The 19535-nt window shown below is 35.8% G+C and overlaps 1 protein-coding gene across 3 annotated transcripts in view; it reads right to left on the bottom strand.

Annotated features, from left to right (window-relative positions):
* Nucleotides 1-19481, bottom strand: part of MAP2 (microtubule associated protein 2) — a 276003-nt gene extending 256522 nt beyond the window's left edge. For all 3 annotated transcript variants that reach the window (XM_024738399.1, XM_024738400.1, XM_024738401.1), the window contains exon 1: nt 19291-19481. The gene's annotated coding sequence lies outside the window, so the exon portion shown is untranslated. The remainder of the gene's footprint in view (nt 1-19290) is intronic.
* Nucleotides 19482-19535: the final 54 nt, after the last annotated feature.

Here is a 19535-nt window from a genome sequence, read left to right as displayed (position 1 = left end):
GGTGATGATGGGGGGAGAGGGGAGATGCCAAAATTTAAGCTGGTAATTAAACATTTATTTGCTAGTCAAACCCCTTACTATTTCAAGCATTAATGAGACCTGGTCTTTAGCTGTTTCAACACTAAAGAAATTATTTGTTAGCTCATATAAACTTTATGGTCATATGAAAGGCAAAGTCATGGATGAATGTTTCATAAAAATGTGTATAAACTACCACAGACCCCAAAATCTTAAAGTTCTATTATTCCTTCACTTCCGTAGTTTGTGTAAAACCCAATTATAAATCAATATATTTATACTTTTCTTTCCTCATTGATATCTGATTTCTTCATTACAGAACCATGATGTCTGATTGACACCAAATACTAGGATTAGATCAGTTCAAATAAGCATATACCTATATGAGTTATGTGTAGCCCTTTGGACTTTTTCTGAAGTACTTAAATCTGTATAAAAATACAAATAAAAACTAATTTATTTGTGAAAATCCTTGCATTTGAAAGCTTTCATAGATTTTTGTTCTATGGTGAACATAAAAAATTTTGACCAAGCTCTTGCATAATCTTCCTATTTTGTTCCCATGTGGCACTGCCTATATTGTATTCAAAGACCGCTGTTTTGATTCATAAAACCACATGAACTGAAATGTAACTCATGCCAGCACTATAGTTCAATTTACAATCCTGCTATGGCACTAATGCAGTGACTTCCTCAGTTCTGTGCACGGTTATCTTGTCATTTGGATTCAGTCCCAGCAGAATACGAAGTACCGTTCCTCTATTAATTCAACTGCCCAGAGTATTAGACAATCTGTAGGTTGTGCCCACTTAGTTCCTTGTAAATCACTTCCCTCCTAGCCTTTCAATTCATTTGTGACTTGTGCATAGTAGAAAATCTCCCTGAATCCTTTTCTCACTGTGATTGCATTGGGCATTGTCTGAAAAGAATGGCTCTAATTATTCCCCTTTGATCATTTACATTTTAATTCTAGTTCCCAAACAGCTGGCCTCTGCTTTGAAAAATAGTACAACAAATTCTTTGGGCACACTGCCCTCCTCTTCCCTTCTTTTCCAAAGCACCGTGCCTTCCAAAGGACTTACATTTGAAGTGGAAGACATTCTCAGAGAATTTAATGGATATATGAAGATCATCTAGAGCTAACAAGAAATTTAAAGGATTTATGAGAAATGTTTTCTCCATAAGTCTGATGGATTGTTTTAAGACTTACTACACAAGAAATAAAACATGGCATCATATATATTAGTGAATAAAACATTTTTGCCTGTCTACTGCAAAATAAATTTTTTCAAAAGCAGTTCTTTTCTTTTTAAAATCCACACTTGATATGAGAAGAGCAAATATCTGCCATGTGTGTAGAGTTGCATCCATCTTTTCCTAAAGCCTTGTCTTAGTCTCATCTTTCCAACAGCTCTGATTATTTGTATCACCCATTTTCGCACATAACCGTATTATAACTTGGCTCTTATTTAAGTCTATCACATATATGTTTCCTCCCCTAAGTACTTTAATAGGTAAATTAGTGAGGTGATGTGGTAAGTGTTCACGTATACCCTGTTTAGTTATCCAAAGGATGTGAAAGCGCTGAATTCCTCAACTCCAGAACAAGGTCCTGGAGGGTACGGATGCAGTCTTGTTTTTCTTCCTTCTGCTAACATGGCTCATCACAGTCAGAGGCTCATAACAGATTCTTAATAAACATTTGCTGAATATAAAGTAGATGCTCACAATGGATACCTGTGTTCCTCTGAAAGACACATCATTCCAACCTTCCTTTGTGACATTCAGTTTTCCTTAATAAAAAAACTTATCTGTCAGCATTCTAATCACTGAAACCTTTACTGGACAAATAGCTATTTAACATGACAAACTGATTTGTGCAAAAGTATGAAATTAATGCAATGTCCTTTCAATTAATCGTAGAATGTGAAGCAGTCTTGGAGACAATTAGATTTATCCCGTCATTTTGTAGATTAGACAATTGAGGCCCAGAGAGTCAAATGACTTTCCCAAGGACTTAATAAGAGGGGAGAGGGCTAATGTTTAATGTGTCTTAAAGAAAGGTAAAGATTGCATGTTTTAGACATATGGAATTTTTTTTTTTCCTTTTAAGAGAAAGAGACAGTGTTGATTTCTTCAAATCTTACCACCCCAAAAGAGACTGATTATTTCCTTTTTGGTATAGTACTAAACAGGCTGTGTTAAACTTTTGGGGGTTTTAAACTAATTTCTCTAAAACCATTCATTGATTCAAAAATATTTATTGATCACTCCCTTAATCCACATAATTTTCTGGACAGTAGGGATATCTTGCACTGTGCAAACAAGCAATTAAAAATTATATAGTGACTAAGGTCTCATATTCTCTACCTTAAAAATGAGATTATTGACGTTTTCAAAGATACTTAAAAAGTGACCTACTCTATGAAAATGTACACAGCCTACATACAATGATCTAGATGGATAAATCTAAACACAATATAATAGTGTTTAATTCATCATGATAAAATCACTGTGTATACTGTAATATACAATAAAATAAATAAGGGTCTGTAAGATATTATTTTCATTGACATCTTCTTCCAAATAAATTCAGTGCATTGCCCATGTCTATTCATGTTGTTTATCCCAGTATCAACTAGTGGGATGACTTAGCATTGATTTAAAATTTCATGAACACTTAGTTTTATGCCCCTTAGTTCAAGAATGGCTGATACGACCCATAGGTGTTAGACATCTCTTAGGCATGGTAAATCTGTCCACATTGCCTTTTTCATTGGAGTTACAATTGTGGCATGTAGAGCATTTTGTTCATTTTGTTACTTCCTGAGGAACAATACATCCTGGTCCTAAAAGATAGCCTTAATTTGACTTCCAGGTTCTTAGATCTAAAACAAACAAAACAGAACAAAACACAAAAACCTTGAGAGATGTTTGGCAACTATCCTCATTTTAAAAATAATGAAACAAGGGCCAATGAGGTTGTAGTCTGGTTTGGACTTACATTTTTTTTTGGTACTTCCTTTAGGAGTCCATGCAAAGGCAGTTGCCCTTTGTAAATCTCACACACACACACACCATCTTGTTCAAAGAATTATAAGTATTAATAAATATGGACCTTAGCAATCACGAGTAGTTGTGGAACTAAGTAATTAAGTATGTGTAGACTCATAAACGACAAATAAAACAGAGCATCAATGTGGACTCATAGAAATAACAAAGCAAAGCAAAGCTGGAGTTACACAAAGTATTGCCATATGCTTCCCCTCTCTGTTCTCTATTTTATCTTCTCTATCCTCAGAAATGGAGAAGAAACTTTTATAGACCTTCGGTGATGAGTCATCATAATGTTTGTGTACAATTTCAAATGTTTAACTTTCCAATTTTGGTTTTTTGTTTTATTTTTTTTTGCAGTACGCGGGCCTCTCACTGTTGTGGCCTCTCCCGCTGCGGAGCACAGGCTCCGGACGTGCAGGCTCAGTGGCCATGGCTCACAGGCCCAGCTGCTCTGCGACATGTGGGATCTTCCCGGACCGGGGCACGAACCCGTGTCCCCTGCATCGGCAGGCGGACTCTCAACCACTGTGCCACCAGGGAAGCCCAAATTTCCAATTTTATTAACTTAAGTGATGATAGAATAAAAGTCAGTAAATTATATTTAAGTGTAAAATGAAATAAAATTTTTATTAGAGTTGCATAGATTTTTCCAATATGGGGTCCATTTTTATTCTATTTTTAGGTTATATTATAACTAACTATATAACACAGTTATCCCAGATTTGAAGTACTGTTTGTATGTTAACTATATCCTATGCTGTGGATACATGTACCCCTAGATTTTATGAAGATGGTATGTAATAGTAAATCTGACCACCAACGAGCTGTGTCATTTGAAGGTTAGTTTTCACTCCATCTGGAGGACTCCAACCTGAGTTCAGAAATGGCCTGAATAAGTGCCACTCTGTCTAAGTCAACAGCACTTTTCTGAGCAGGAACATTTTTCACACATGCCTTGGCCTAAACCAGGGCTCATTGGCTCACTGGTGGGAGCAGATTCTCCACATACATAACCTTCTCTACAGATCTAAGAACCTCTGAGGGGCGTAATAATTTGGGGAAGGCAACTGCAGTTGTTCACTATATTTTCCTCCTTCTCTTTCCAGAAAAAGGATTCTGAATAAATTCAGTAGAATTATTCAAACAATAAACTATTGATATATTTTATCACAAGACATAAAGTCACAGTTATTTCATTTGTTACAAAAATCTCCAGTGGTTGCTCTCATGTTTTTGATATGTTTTGTGATGTGAAAAATAACCCCACATAATACAGAAGCCTTAAGCAATTTTCACCTTGAAATAGTTATTTTAAAATAATAAAATGGATGTTCTCAAGGTTAAATATGCATACTCCATTTACATCCTTCTTCACAGACTGTCTCCATTTACATCTGATATATACAATAAAATGTAATTTTTTTTAGCATGAGAAATTCATATTGAATTTGCTTTAGGAAAATATGATGCCATTTTTTCATTATGACTAACTTAATACTATTTAACCTAACCTTCTTGCTAATGTTTGAGATACTTTGTATATTTCACTAACAATGAAATTAGAACAGGATCACACCTATTATGATCCCTATAAATGTGCCTAGGCCATGAAATTTTTTAAACCTGGCCCTAACTATGGCTCATCACTCACTGTTCTATGTTCCAGTCTAACTGAAATGCAACTTGTTATAATTTCTAATTCTCTGTGATGCTAAACCACAGAAAACTATTACAGTGAAACAATCTAAACACAAGTATACTGATAAAGTGGTACAAACGTCTAACTAATACCAGGGGCTTTCTAATTTATCTTTTTCTTATATGGTATTCTTCTCTCTCTTTTTCTTAACTTTTAAAGAAGAATATTGTCATTTCCCATGACACTTCCCTGATTATGTCTAAGAATCATTTTTAAGTCACATCTAATTGATAATATATTTTTCAGGTGAATGGTCACATGAAGAGCTTTCTTGACCACTATACCATTTCCAGAAGAGCCAAACAAATACATTTCACTATTAATTGAACAGGACAGTCAAAATTAGACCAATTATTTAATTCCAATGTATTAAAAAGACCTATTATTAAAAATAAAAGGCGGGCCTCCCTGGTGGCGCAGTGGTTGAGAGTCCGCCTGCCAATGCAGGGGACACAGGTTTGTGCCCCTGTCCGGGAAGATCCCACATGCCGCGAAGCAGCTGGGCCCGTGAGCCATGGCTGCTGAGCCTGCGCGTCCGGAGCCTGTGCTCTGCAACGGGAGAGGCCACAACAGTGAGAGGCCCGGGTACAGCAAAAAATAATAATAAATAAATAGATAATAAAAGGCAACAGTATCATTTCACATGATGAGTATTTAAAACAAAACAAAGTCAAAACTCATTCCTTATACCATGAGTCCAAGATTTCACTTTGAAATCTCATGTAGCATTCTGTAGAGAAAGAACAGTATTTAAATATCTGATTTCTAATCCCTAGAATATTTCTGTGTTCATGCATTCATAAAAGAGAGAATATATTTGGGTCTTAGTAGCTTTCTACCAGGATTACTGAGGTCCTAGGGGTTGAAAAATTGTTTGAAAAGCATTTGTGGTAAAACAAACACAGCAAAAGGTTTAGCAGCAACAATCCCATTTTTTTACAATATGAGTAACAGATTTAATTGTTTCTCTGCAGTAGCATATTCACACAAAAGTCACAGTTTATTTTTGAGAAAATGATTTCATTTGTGGAAACTGAGTAACAAAAGCAATGCAATCTGTCCTAACTGAACAGCAAACATGATTGAAATGCCATGTCACCTTTACTGCTGGAAAGGAAGAACTCCTCTCGTCAAAGACTTTAATTGTAAGTGGATCTCTGATGAAAATATAGAATGTAGCTTTATTTATACCTTACCTTGTTCTAAAAAGGATTTAAAAAAATTACACATGGAAATCTAATAAAGTAAAGCATGAAACAGTCAGCATGTGAAATGTATACTTCAGGTTCTGCCCAGTTACTTGAAGTAGGACACAACTTTATTCTGAGGTTATTAGAGGCCAAGGAAAAAATAGAACCACAATTAGTGCCCATATGATAAAACCAAGCCAGTGGTTTAAGACAAAGTCAAGTAGTTTTTAACATGCTCTGACTTGAAAGAAATCTAAAGATGCCATGGGTCTTCATAAAGGGAAATATATAACTATTGTCCTTATATAGTCTTTATGTATTTGTGACCTCTTAAAAGTATGGTTACTATAATCTTAAAGACATTTTCTAGATTCATGTTCAACCAAGACAGTATATGTCAGGTGGTGCCAAACTACAATCCACTGGTCAATGGACCTGTCATGTGTTTTTATAAATAAAGCTCTATTGGAACACTGCAATACCCATTTGTTTACATATTGTTTATGGCTGCTTTCTTGCTACAACAGCAGAGCTAAGCAATTTCAACAGAGACTATATATGGCCTGCAAAGCCTAAACATTTTTCTGTCTGACCCTTTACAGAATAGCTTGCCAACCCTGACATTTGATATTATTTATAAAAACATTTTTAGAATGCAACTATTTAAAATCAGAAATAAATATCTAACAAAAATGTCTGTAATCCTTTGCAAGAAAATCTGTTTACTTAATTTTATACACTCATACCATTGATTTTCAATAATGGTTTACTAAAGTAATTTGTGTAGTCACATAGTTCATTTCCAATATGGCCTAGAAATCAGAGGAGTTGAATTGAAATTTGTCCTTATTTCTTTGCTTTGTTTTCCAAGGCCAATGTCCTTTTAAAAATACATATTTTGCATGCACATGACATAACCCCAATAGGAGAGCATATTACTCACTGACTACAGTTCTACATGGCTTCTAACTCTTTGGGGCTATTTCAAGCCTGTGTTTCTGAAGTTTTTGACACTGGCATTCCTCACCCCATCTTTATCCGTGTCACCACCTCCATTCTTTGGTATTGATATTTATTTTCTTAGCTGTTTGTGAAAATGTCTGCAACCATAGCTCCCAAACAAGCCCCTTAGTCTCTGCCTCTAAATAGGTTGGTGTCTCTATGCCACACCATATGTAGAAATTCTAGACCTGCCACTACATCTTCTCAAATTTTTCTTGATAATCTTAAGACGTCACACTCTTCACCCTCCTTCTCAAGTCAAAATCCTTCACTGACTCCAATGGCCTTATGATAAAACCAAAACCCCAAGTAAGCCCAGTATTTAAGGACCTCTACAAATCCAAGACCACCTATCCATCTTACTCTTCTCCAAAAGGAATCCCCCACTGCAGGCAATATGGTTTACCTTGCTCTTTGTCACCTCAGTGTCTTTGCTTTTGCTATTATCCTACCTGGGTGCTTTCCAAACCAAGCCACTTATGCAGCCCCACTCCATATCCTGCTTCCCACATGAAACCTTTAGCTTCTGCACGTGGTGATATACTTCCCTCCTCTAAATTTGTATAGCACTTACAAGACATGCTATTCTTTACCATTTACCTTATTGTGCATTATATTCTTTTTAATATTAGCTTTATGTCTTGTGTCTCTAGTGAGTGGCAACTAGAGAACAACATGCTGTATATTTTACATCCCATAGCATAAGCATGGTTGTACATATAGAAGAAAATCAATCACTTTCTTGTTTTCCTTAAAGCCTTTCATCAGTTCTTTGAAATAACAGCTTATATTTGATATTTAGTGATATCTCAACATTAAAAGGCCTACATGTAAGTAAAATTCCAAGAATGCTATTTAGAGTTTAATATATATTTGAATTATTGGTTGGTTTGTTATTCATATATTTAATATTTAACTTGAGTAATTGCAAGTCTGGGAGATAGATATATCATTCTACCTAACTGTTCCACATTAAAGCAATTTACATCATATAATTAATTAATCCTAAAAACAAAGTGGAAGTCAAGAAAAGAAGCTTGAAGAAAAATCAACAGTAATTCAATTCTTATTATAAAATAAAAATACTACTTTCTCCTAAATTATGTGATATTTTGAAAATGCCCTATAAATAATACTGTATGAAAGAATAAAAAAATTAATCGTTTTGTTTTCTATTGAGGAAATGCCTAGGAAAAAAGTAAACAGCCTTGAATTATGCCAAAAGTACAATCAATCAGAAGTCTGGCAAACTGTGTTTAATGCTAAGTTCAGGAGAGCATTATACTAGGTCTACAAATATTTGAAAATTACATTTTAAGTATTTTAGCATAAGCAATATACATGAAGAGATAAACTAACCATTAATCTCAAAGGTGATTCAAGATCATCATGAAATTGGATCAGCTCACTTACTGAATTTCAGGACATTTAGGCCATTGCCTGTAAGAAGCAAAATATGTGTAACTCCGTTATTTAATTCATTTATAAATTTCAGTGCCATATTGATTGTTGCTTGGCACCTGGCCTTGTTTATAACTAAAGCTGCTGTGGGGAAATAGCCAAAGAACACATTCATATCGACACTGGAGTGATTTTTGTGACTACTTTCCTCAAACATGGATTTATAATTTTCTGTTTAGATTTTTTAAAAAACTTAGTTTCAGGTACAAAAAAGCTGCAGGGGTTAAAATTATCTATATATGTAATTCTCCAATATCTCAAGAAAATGACACAATTTGGGTTACCCATGTTTAGAGCATTTTATATCAACAAAACTCTAATCTTATCTCTATCACTGATTTCTAATTTTCTAAATGATTTCTCTCTTGTGATTTAATGCATTAGTGATGTTAACAAATATATCTACAGAGATTTAGAAGACATAATCTTTGAAGGCTCTTAAGAGATTCTCAGAAAAAATTTTGCTTCTACTACCTTAAAAATTAGAATGCACTGCCAATTAAATAAAAGTCAACCCCCTTATCATGGTCAAGAGAACCTATGTGGCCTGATATCTGCCTTCTGCCCTGATTTCCTGTCCCATCACCCTCTACCACGTTCATCAGACTCCAGGGCCACTGGCTTTGTATTTGTTTCTCAAATATTCCAGGCTTCCTCCTGCTTTAAGGCTATTGTTTTTCCTGTTCCCTCTGCTTGAAAACTTTTCCCCCAGATATTCATATGCCTGGCTACTTCTCATTACTCATGTCTCCAAGAACAGCCTATGCCATCCCAGACAAGTTCTATTATGTGTTCTTGTTTTCTATTTCTTGCAGCATTTTTTTCATGTCTGAAATTTGGTTTACATGTTAATTTCTGTCTCCCACCACTAGAATATTATCTCCATGAGGGCAGGAATTTGTGTGGTTTGTCCCAATATCCTATATATTCAAAAAAGTTCCTGCTGTATATTAGGGATCTAATAACCATTTGGTAAATAAATAAATGATTTATGGACCATGATATAAGAAGTACTTAGGGCACACCAGCGTGATATTTAAGTGGAAGAAAAACAAAAAGTATCTATTTGCCCTGTAGTATTTACGTTTAAAATGTTAAAATTTTGTGACCATGAATTTTTGTCTTTTATAAATTTTCTCCTATTTAAAAATTTAAAAATCTGTAAGACAAAAACTATGCTTCTTTTTTTTTTTAACTTTTTGTTTCATCCAGAAGAATACCTGTGCAACATTTTTTACATTTCAGAGAGTTTGGCAGTTTAAGAAAGATAATAGGGTATCATTTTTCAAGTATGGAGATTAATAATATCCCTGTTTCACACACTAACTTTTCATGAGCAAGTATACAAATATGTATTGTCTGTAAAATACCATGTATAGATTATTCATAATACATAAGTTAAAATTAAAAAATGAATTATTCCCAAGAACATCATTTACTAAAAAATATTATTATTTTTAACATCTTTATTGGGGTATAACTGCTTTACAATGGTGTATTAGTTTCTGCTCTATAACAAAGTGAATCAGCTATACGTATACATACATCCCCATATCTCCTCCCTCTTGCGTCTCCCTCCCACCCTCCCTATCCCACCCTTCTAGGTGGTCACAAAGCACCAAGCTGATCCCCCTGTGCTATGCGGCTGCTTCCCACTAGCTATTTTACATTTGGTAGTGTATATATGTCCATGCCACTCTCTCACTTCGTCCCAGCTTACCCTTCCCCCTCCCCGTGTCCTCAAGTCCATTCTCTATGTCTGCGTCTTTATTCCTGTCCTGCCCCTAGGTTCTTCAGAACCATTTTTTTTTAGATTCCATATATATGTGTTAGCATACGGTATTTGTTTTTCTCTTTCTGACTTACTTCACTCTGTATGACAGACTATAGGTCCATCCACCTCACTACAAGTAACTCAATTTTTACTCTTTATGGATCATTTAGATTTTCAGACTATCAAATTCAATAAACCACATCTAAGAAGAAAAGCACAAAATATCTTATTTTAAAAGATTTACCTTCATAGGTATACATTCGTGATGTGCAATTAAGATGGATTTTTCCTATATTTATGGCTCAAAATAAAGATACTTCAGGAGAAGCCAATGTGAATAGCCCATCCTTTCTCAAATGTTCATGGAAAATATTTTAAGGAATTGTTCCATCTACTCAGTGATAAAACGGTAACTCCAATTCTGATTAATGACTAAATACATTCATTTAGAGAATTAGGACATACTATATGACATTCTTTAACAGGATGACACTAGAATTCCTTCACTCCCTAGATAGTGGTATACAGTTTCAGTTTTCAGTGACTAGGAGTATACTTCTCTTTAAATATTTAAGCATGCTTTCTGCTTAATTTCTTTCCTCCAAGATGCTCTTCATGCCTTTCATATATTTGTCAGCTTAAGACTCAATAATGCCTAAGCAGTGTGGGTACGGTGAAGCTCTACTGAACACAGTAACCATAGAAACAACTAATTCTTATTTAATTTGCTGTCTCCTTGGATGAAGCAAAGAAACAAGAGGACTGGAACACTGGAGGCAGAGAAACAGGAAGACATACGAGAGTAGAAAAGTTAAGAGGGAAACAGACACAGACAGAGGCCACAGCCTTTCTAGCTCACTTCCTTTTAGCTAAAAATGTTAAAGTTGCAGAGACGCAAAAGGAAAGCTATTTTTGAGAAAATTTCATAGTGTTATAGGTCATAAAAAAGTTTCAACCTGGCTATTTTTGTTGGATTCCCCTTTAACACAGAGCCAAGTTTAAATACAAACTCAATCAATCTGGAGGCATCAGTATGGATAGTTCAAGTTCAGAGGAAAGCTCCTTGGCTTTTTAAGTACCTTGAGTCTGGGCACACAACCCCAGAGAGTTTAAACTTCTGTCCTAAGAGATCCAAACCACAAGAATGAACCTGGAGCAGCAGCCTTGTCAGTGTTTCCTGGACCAGGTTTAGTCTCACCACGTTCAGCAGTGGAGCTGGCATGGAGCTGGTTGGAATGGCCTGAGTCCCTCCCTCTTTTATATTCATGTGAAAGTCACAGTTGAGTCACAAAGTGGGGCAAGGTATGCTGCCAGATCACCCCACCCTTAGGTCAGAGAACAAAAATATAACCAGAATTGGAAGCAGAGAGTCTGAGCGAGATGGTTCTGTACTGGCCTCCCCTTACCAGGCTGAGTTTGACCTGAATAACTAAATCTTAGGCCTGGTTCCACTACTCAGAACCTCAGGAAAGTCACTTAACCACTCCCTGTCCCAGTTTACTTATATGTACATCGGAGGTTCACACCATTTGCTCCTAATGGCCCCTCTTCCTCTCCAAACATCTAAGTCATATATAATTAGCAAGTCTTAAGAACTGATGTCCCTTCTGTCATAGGGCAGAGGCACAGAAGAATAGACTTTGTTTCCAGATGTATAAGCACACAGTCCTTCTAGGCCACCAATTATTAGGGTTACAAAAAGCTACTGTTACACGGACTATAAATATATTAGGAAGGAAAAGGAAAAGATTTCATTAATAAGTTTACTCATTTCAATATCAGTTTTTTTATGGAAAACTTTGGATTCTTATAACAAAACTTGATGGTAGTCTTTGGGAAGAGGCTGAAATAGGGCAGTGAGACTGTCCAAGATTGTACCAAGTTGTCATAATTTACAATTTTGATATGGACCACCCTCACTTAATGTGGTATTTTTCAAAATAAAACAAAAAAACCCCAAATCATGGAACTAGTGATTGGTCTGAAAGTGATAAGAACTTAAAAAATACCCCACAAAACCTCAATTTCACCAAAGACCACTTAATGGTCTATAATAATTTTCATCTTGTAATCTATGAATGAGGCAAGCTTTAGTTTGAGGCACAATGGCCAAACCCATTAAAATAAACCCTAGATCATACTCACTTGGTTGTTTTATAAGAGATTTAGCTTCCAATAGGATGCTCAGTGGTTTCTTAATGCTTTCTTAGCAGCAAAATTTCTAAAGTTCCATCAATCCTGGCTTCTGCTGTTTAAATGAAGATAAACTGCATTTTCCATGCAATAGCAGTGCCACCTGCACTTCTTAAAAGATAAATTTAAGGGACCAGTATTTCAATTCAGGACATTTGATCAACATGGAGATGCTTTGATTTTGAGTACTAGATTTAGCTGTATCATTTGATTTTAATAATGGGCAGTGAGATGTGGATTATAACTCTCCAAACAGAAAAATATAGTAATTGTTTGAAATTCATCTGATTTAATTTCGTTAATGAATAATTATGTCATTGTTTTTCCTATAAAATTGTACTTAATACCAAATATTCTCATATGGAGCATCAAAGTATAATTTTAAATTTTCTATAAATCAACTGATTATATAACAATTTATCTCAACTATAGAAAATGGCATAAACATAAGGCTGACTCTGTGATTATTACACACATACACACCCCCCCACACACACATACACACAAATACCACCATGGTAGCCCTTTGTGAAACACAAGGTAGACAAATTTGGTGGACTAATAAGTTGTTACAGGTGTTATGACTCCATATTCTTGTCCACTGAGCAAAGAAATTGTATGCTACAGATTGCAGATTTTTGTTTGAACAATATAAGTATGTGTAGTAAATTACAGAATCAGATCTTTTCCTAGCTATATTAGATGACATTAACATAAAAAGAATGCATAGCTGAATCCTAAAAACTTTTTTTTTGCTTATTTGTTTTCAAAGTGGGCCAAAGGAATGTGGTCTCATAAACACCAGAAAAATATGCAACATATTGTTTAAAATATTGTTCTGCTCAAAAATGTATACTCTAAAGGAAAGATTAAATTACAATTTTGAGAGGCACAATACCCAAATAAAATAATACAGTTTCAAAGCTGAGCATTATTTAATCGTGCTGCTTTCTAGCCAATAAAATTAGAAAACATTTTCTCATACCAATTTATTATATAATTTCACTGCTGTCCATTAACAACATAATACAGTATGTTGCAATTGTTACAATATAACATGGCCAACTACAAATCCATTAATACCTAAAGTAATGTTATATAAAGGGTTCATATTGGCATGATTATTCTATCTCAAACTAAAAGAGGTTGTTTGTATATTTACTTATAAGTTAGCTTTAAATATAAGAGAGCTAGATATTTAAGCAATGAAATATACTCGTGGATATTCAAGTACTGTGTTTTATGATCATTTTGAGATGGATTCAAGATGGCTAATGCTGATGCTGTACAGAGCAATGTAACTAGGAATATTTCATTTAAAATTAAATTAATGTAGTTCAACTTAGGTGAACATCAGTGTAGTTAGCTAGTATAAAACGAAGACAGTGGACTGCCTGACACATAATGACTTTACCAATCAATTCAATTTTAAAAAACAGTCAAACCATTTTATTTGATGTCAGGTGAATAAAATAACAAAATACAGTTGGCTAATCAAATTTTTCATTTTGAAAGCAATAAGTTGTAGTACAGGTGTACCATATTTTTCTTTTTTTAACTAATTTGAAGAAGGCTGGAAAGGACACAGTTGTGATAAGCAATTGTCTATAAGATAAGGGAGTCTGAGTCAACTTGGGTACAAATAATGGGAAGAAACAAGGTAGTAGCTTTTCTTCCTGGTTCAGAAAGGCCTTCTAGAGGAAGGAAGCATGATCAAAGACTGGTATACAAGGAAAAGATTGTTCAATACTAGAGAATATAAAAGTCAAGATCAAAGAAGGGGCCAAGATAGGGATGGAGCCCTGAGAAGGAGGAGAAATTGGCATAAAACTGCATGTTAAATGAGAAATATAGATATAATGGAAAATAAACTGCAAGAAAAACAGCAGGCTCTGTTTGCATTTTCTAATGATCAGTGATTTTTTTTTTGCCAATACAAATTGAAAGGAAGGAGCAAAGGAAGAAAAGGAGAAAGGAAGGAAGGGAAAGATAGTGAGGGAGAAGAAAGGAAGAAAAGAAGAAAGCAAGAGGAAAGTCAAGTTGTGTGATCTTAGTTAAATTATTTTCTCTAAAAGGCCTATTAACATAACAAAAAGCAAAACATAATAGTTGTCCCCTCTGGTGTATATTAATATAAAACAAATTGTTTAAAACTTTCTTTAAAATCCACAATATAAATTTAACAACTGACTGAAAAAGGAAATCCTGAACTCTGTCTTAACTTCCACAGAATTTCACTAAAATGTCTATGTAAAACGTATCACAGTTAAAAAGTATCACCACTCAAAGAGTTTACCTCTTGAACAGGAAAGACTAAGTTCAAAGATTACATTCACAGTGTTTCTCATAAAAAGTCAACTAATTGTGTTCATATTGTTTTAAAATTTTTAATTCACTATAGAATTTCTTCCAATAAGCATCCTGTATAAATTTTACAAGAAAACACCTATGGCCTTAGTTCAAAGTAATGGCAGGGGAGGGATTCAAACAAAATATTATGTTGAGGTAGAAAAACAAAACAGATTTTTTCCCTCTTTACCCACTTAGACAAAGGCTCATCTCCAGCCTAAACGTAGCTGAGAATTTGCTTTCGTTCCTCATCATCATCGTTCCTCATCTCCCTCTACCCCCACCTACTCACCCAAACTTTCTCACAGACCCTCTCCCATGATTTTGGCCCTTCGTGTGCCACTTCTTACTTTGTAGTTCTTTAACTGCTTTGGTGCCTGGAATCAATTACTGGGACTGATAATTTCTTGAGACACCGAAAGTTGCTTAGAATAATCTGAATTGAGATTTTCATGTGCTGTCCAGCATTTAATGATCTGACCTTCTACAGCTGATTCAGCTGATTGGCTGAAGTATTTGAGATACTTAGTACTTCCATTGTGTGTCAGAGATGTTATACTTACAATTCCCTAGTTTATATATACAAATATTTATTTAATTATATAGAGAGAATACATATATGGAAAAAGAAGGATATACAGGGTGTACATTAGGACATTTACATAACTGATACATAAAAGCTTGTCTTTGAGGTGTTGGGACATTACCCTGCCCAAGTGCAGTCCCTCGCACTTACGTATCATATCTGAAACACAATAGCTGCTCATTTAATTGTTACTTCTTAGTTATTCCCCATTACAAAAGAAACAAATCCCTCTAACTTTATTTTTAAGATTTATTTTTTTTACATCTTTATTGGAGTATAATTGCTTTACATTGTTGTATAAGTTTCTTAAAGCCAGAAGCCCTGTAGTATTTTTTGTGTCTCTATACATAGTCCCCAGTACAATATTCTGCATCCAGTAGAAACTTAAGAGATACATAATAAATTAAATAAATAAATAAATCAGAAATAAATACTCTCCTAAATGAAAAGTAAAGGCTAAATTTGTATTGAGAGTAACAGTATTGAAGACAAAATGCCTAGAGAAGTCTAACATTCAAATATGAGATTTAAAAGAATGGAATGAAAAGAGAGGGAAGAAAATCAGTGAAATGATCAAAATACTGCTCACACGTAAGAAGGTCTAGATTGAGCAGATCAAGGCAATGGCATTAAGAAAGGCATAGGGAGAACTAAAGTAGAAAAAGAACAGACATATCTGAGAGAATCAGATATGCCTCAAAGAGCGTAACAGCATCTTTACCTGATGTTTCAGAGACATAAGAGTTTATGACTGTTCCAGAATGTTATCTTTGGATAACTTCTACTAATGCATTACTAATAACTTACCTAAATGACTATTTTTAGCATTAAGGGATATGGTATTGACTTGGGGGTGGTGTTATCATCCACTGTAACTGTTATTTCAGAGTCTTTATCTTAATCTGTCAAGAGGAAATTAAGCATTGAAAGGAATTCATTAACCAAAGTGATCAACTTGAATACTAAAATTCCCAAGTTGGTTTCATATGGTCAGTCTTATGGGGACATCAATGAATATTTTAAGTATCCATATATTGTCATGTATACATCTAAGCAAACGTTGTAACTATTTCATTTTAAAGTCCAACAGTGCAACTCCATTTTTCAAAAGCATAACAATCCAGTCTACTATCTAGTTGCTAGTAAAATTTGACCCAAAAATGGGTGTCATAAGAAAACATGCAAAAATACACCAACAAGCATTTTTCTTCCTTCTCCCTTCTGATGTTTAGAAAATTTGCAAATCGATTTTAGCCCAAAGTGGTAAAGGAATGAAATTATTCCTTCGGGTATGCTGTGCCAAGTTTCATTTCTGGTTGCATACTTATGACCAAGTTCAAGATCCTTGAAAAGAAATCCATAAAGAGAAAATATCCCTTTAACCTCAGCAGAGCAACACAGTAGAGGCTGCTATGGGAGGTGAAAGGCTTCTGCCTTGAGATGGGTGTGCTCCTGGTGTTTGGTTTCCACTGAGAGGATGCCTGCTCTCTCAATGAATCTGAAGTAGCTACTAGGATGAGGTAATGGCTGTGCCGGTTTCACTGGGTCATGCTCTCTCTGCACATTTTTTCTCCTTCTCCTCCCTGAGGAGGTGCTGTAAACAAGTCATCCTCGGAGAGCTGCTACAGAGAATTAACAAATCCTAAATTTGAAATTCCTGAGAACACTGGCTCTACTTTTGATAGTCTAGACATAACTAGAAGCTGAAAGCAGCATTGACAGTCACAAAGAAACAGGTTACTTGATGGGGGCGAGGGAAATGAAAAGAGGAGGGAAACAAAGAAAATGAAAATTCATGTATTTAAAATATTATTTTTTTAAAAAAAGGAAGCTCAATTTTTAAATTGCTTAGATCTCCACATGTATGTTAAGCAAATTTCTGCTTATGGGTAAAATAAAAACAACAAAAAGAATTTTGGAAATTAAATAACATTATAGCATATTGTGAAATACTAAAATTAAATAAACCACGGACAGATAAACAGCATGTACCACTGATCCTAAAGGCACAATAGCTCTGATCACATGCAAATCGTGATTCCAGATGTAAACCTACGATAACCAGATGAAATTACCAGGAAAGCAATGTAAAATCACACACACAAGCATGCACAGGCGTATGGTGGTACACACCACATACATACACACGCAAATATAACACTTTTTACTGAAAGACAAAAATGCCTTTCACCTTTCCTTAAGAAGGAAATGCTTTTGTGCATGAAGAGGGGGTGACTGAAATGCCCATGATTTTTTACAGATTCATAAAGATTTCTACCAAAATATGTATACACCAATTGCCCAGTTAAATGGGTGTTTTGAGTCACATTCAAGTGAAAGGCTATAATCTTCCTCCTGGGCATTCTCAAGAGCTTTTATTTATTTAATCTATTTTCATTGCCAAAAAAATTATAATTGCCCACAGTGAAATGACAGGGTTACAGAGCTATGCTTTATATTAGGCTGGTACCTGCAGCTCAAGCATGGGACATTTTGCATAATGTGGCTCACATAAAAGGCTTTGTTCTCCATCGCCTCACTGAGGTTGCAAACCTCAATTTCAGTTAGCAGTCATTTCCTCTCCCCGACCGATCATTTTAAAATAAATTATATTTTTCACATTTAAGTTAGTACCTTACTGATATTCATTAATCCTTTTGCCTCACATCCAAAATTATATACCACCCAACAACATATATTTGTTTTGCACTACAAATTTCATTCACCCCATAATCCCAAACCTTCAAGGATATTTAAAGATTCATCTTTAATTATCCACTTCCTTTTTCAACATTAGGTATATAGTGTATTATATATGCAAATGTGTTTATGTGTGTGTGTGTATGTGGTGTGTACCACCACACCCCTGTGCATGCTTGTGTGTGTGTGAGAGCATTTAAACAAAAACCCTTCACATCGAGTCAGTTTTAAAGGGTCTATGTGCTGGAAGCATTATGCTAAGGGCTTACAGCTGATGGCACACAGCAATTGTTACAAACGGGCTTGTTGCTAATAAAGCTTTTTTTACTTTCTGACAAAACCCTGAAACCCTGATGCTAGGCAATATAACATCCATTTCCAGTTTTCAAGGATTTTTTTTCTGACCCCATCCGTTTTACTACCCCCTCCCCCCTACACACACCCAAACACACACATCCCCACTCCTGGCTCCTCTCACACACTCCTTCTTTAAATTTCCATCGTTAAACAAAAGAAGAGGCTGGGGAAGGAAGGCATCCAGCACTGCAGCCCCCAAAGCACCTTTTAAGAAGAAAAAGAAAACAGATGCACTGTATATGCTGCTTCCCACCCCCATCGTTTAAAAAGAGACTACGTGGACGCTCAAGCTCACCCAGACTCATTTTTTCGTGTCCCGCCCTCCAACAAGACCAGACATTAATTTTTCATTTTCCTAAAATTATAAATATTCATCAATCTTGCTCTTCCAAGCTGTTTCTGAGAGAATTACAGGGAAAATGATGTCAAATTGACAAGGCTTCTCTAACTTACTCATTCGTCAGCGTGCAGTTCTCTGCAGTTAGATGGACAAAAAAACCAAACAAACAAAAAACAAAAAAAACCCAGAAAACAAAAAACCTCTATCTCGAAATTCTTTTACAAGGATATCTCTCAAGACAGATATCCTAACCCGACGTAAATTCCCGGGCGTTTCAAAGTGGTACTTACCGAGGTCACACACCCTTCTACAAATCTAGAACCCAGGTAGCAGCCCTGGTCCCCTGCTGCGTAGTAGTGACACCTAGAGAGGCCGGGCCTGAAGCTTCCGCCAGCTGGAAGACTGGACAGCTCGGCCAACCTGTGCCTGCTTCCAAGGCACAGAGGACGAGACAACCCCTCCCCATTCCCATTCCTTTCCTGGGCTCCTTCTCCTCCCTCTACGCGGTGGGCGAGGCAGGAGAAAGAAAAGCACCCTATACAGAGGTGGGGACGGCTCTCTTACCTGGGCGCAGAAACTGGATGCACCCGCGGTCGTCGCTGCCACCGTTCAGGGACCTGAGGACCTAACGTCCTCCGGAGAAGGAGCAGAGGGGGGGACGGGGCAGGGGAAGAAGGATAAAGAAAAGAAAGAAGCGGAGGGGAAGAAAAGAAAGAGAGGAGGAGGAGGAGGAGGATGCTGTCGCCGCGGCGCCCGAGAGCCCGCGCAGCCGGAGCGCCCGGCCCAGTCTGAGCGTCGCCCTGGCCGCC

This window comes from Neophocaena asiaeorientalis, unplaced genomic scaffold (genome assembly GCF_003031525.2).
Source record: "Neophocaena asiaeorientalis asiaeorientalis breed wild unplaced genomic scaffold, Neophocaena_asiaeorientalis_V1.1 scaffold258, whole genome shotgun sequence".
Classification (NCBI taxonomy): Eukaryota; Metazoa; Chordata; class Mammalia; order Artiodactyla; family Phocoenidae; genus Neophocaena; species Neophocaena asiaeorientalis.
Note: the sequence above shows the minus strand (reverse complement) of the source record. Positions and strands in the feature narration are given on the sequence as shown.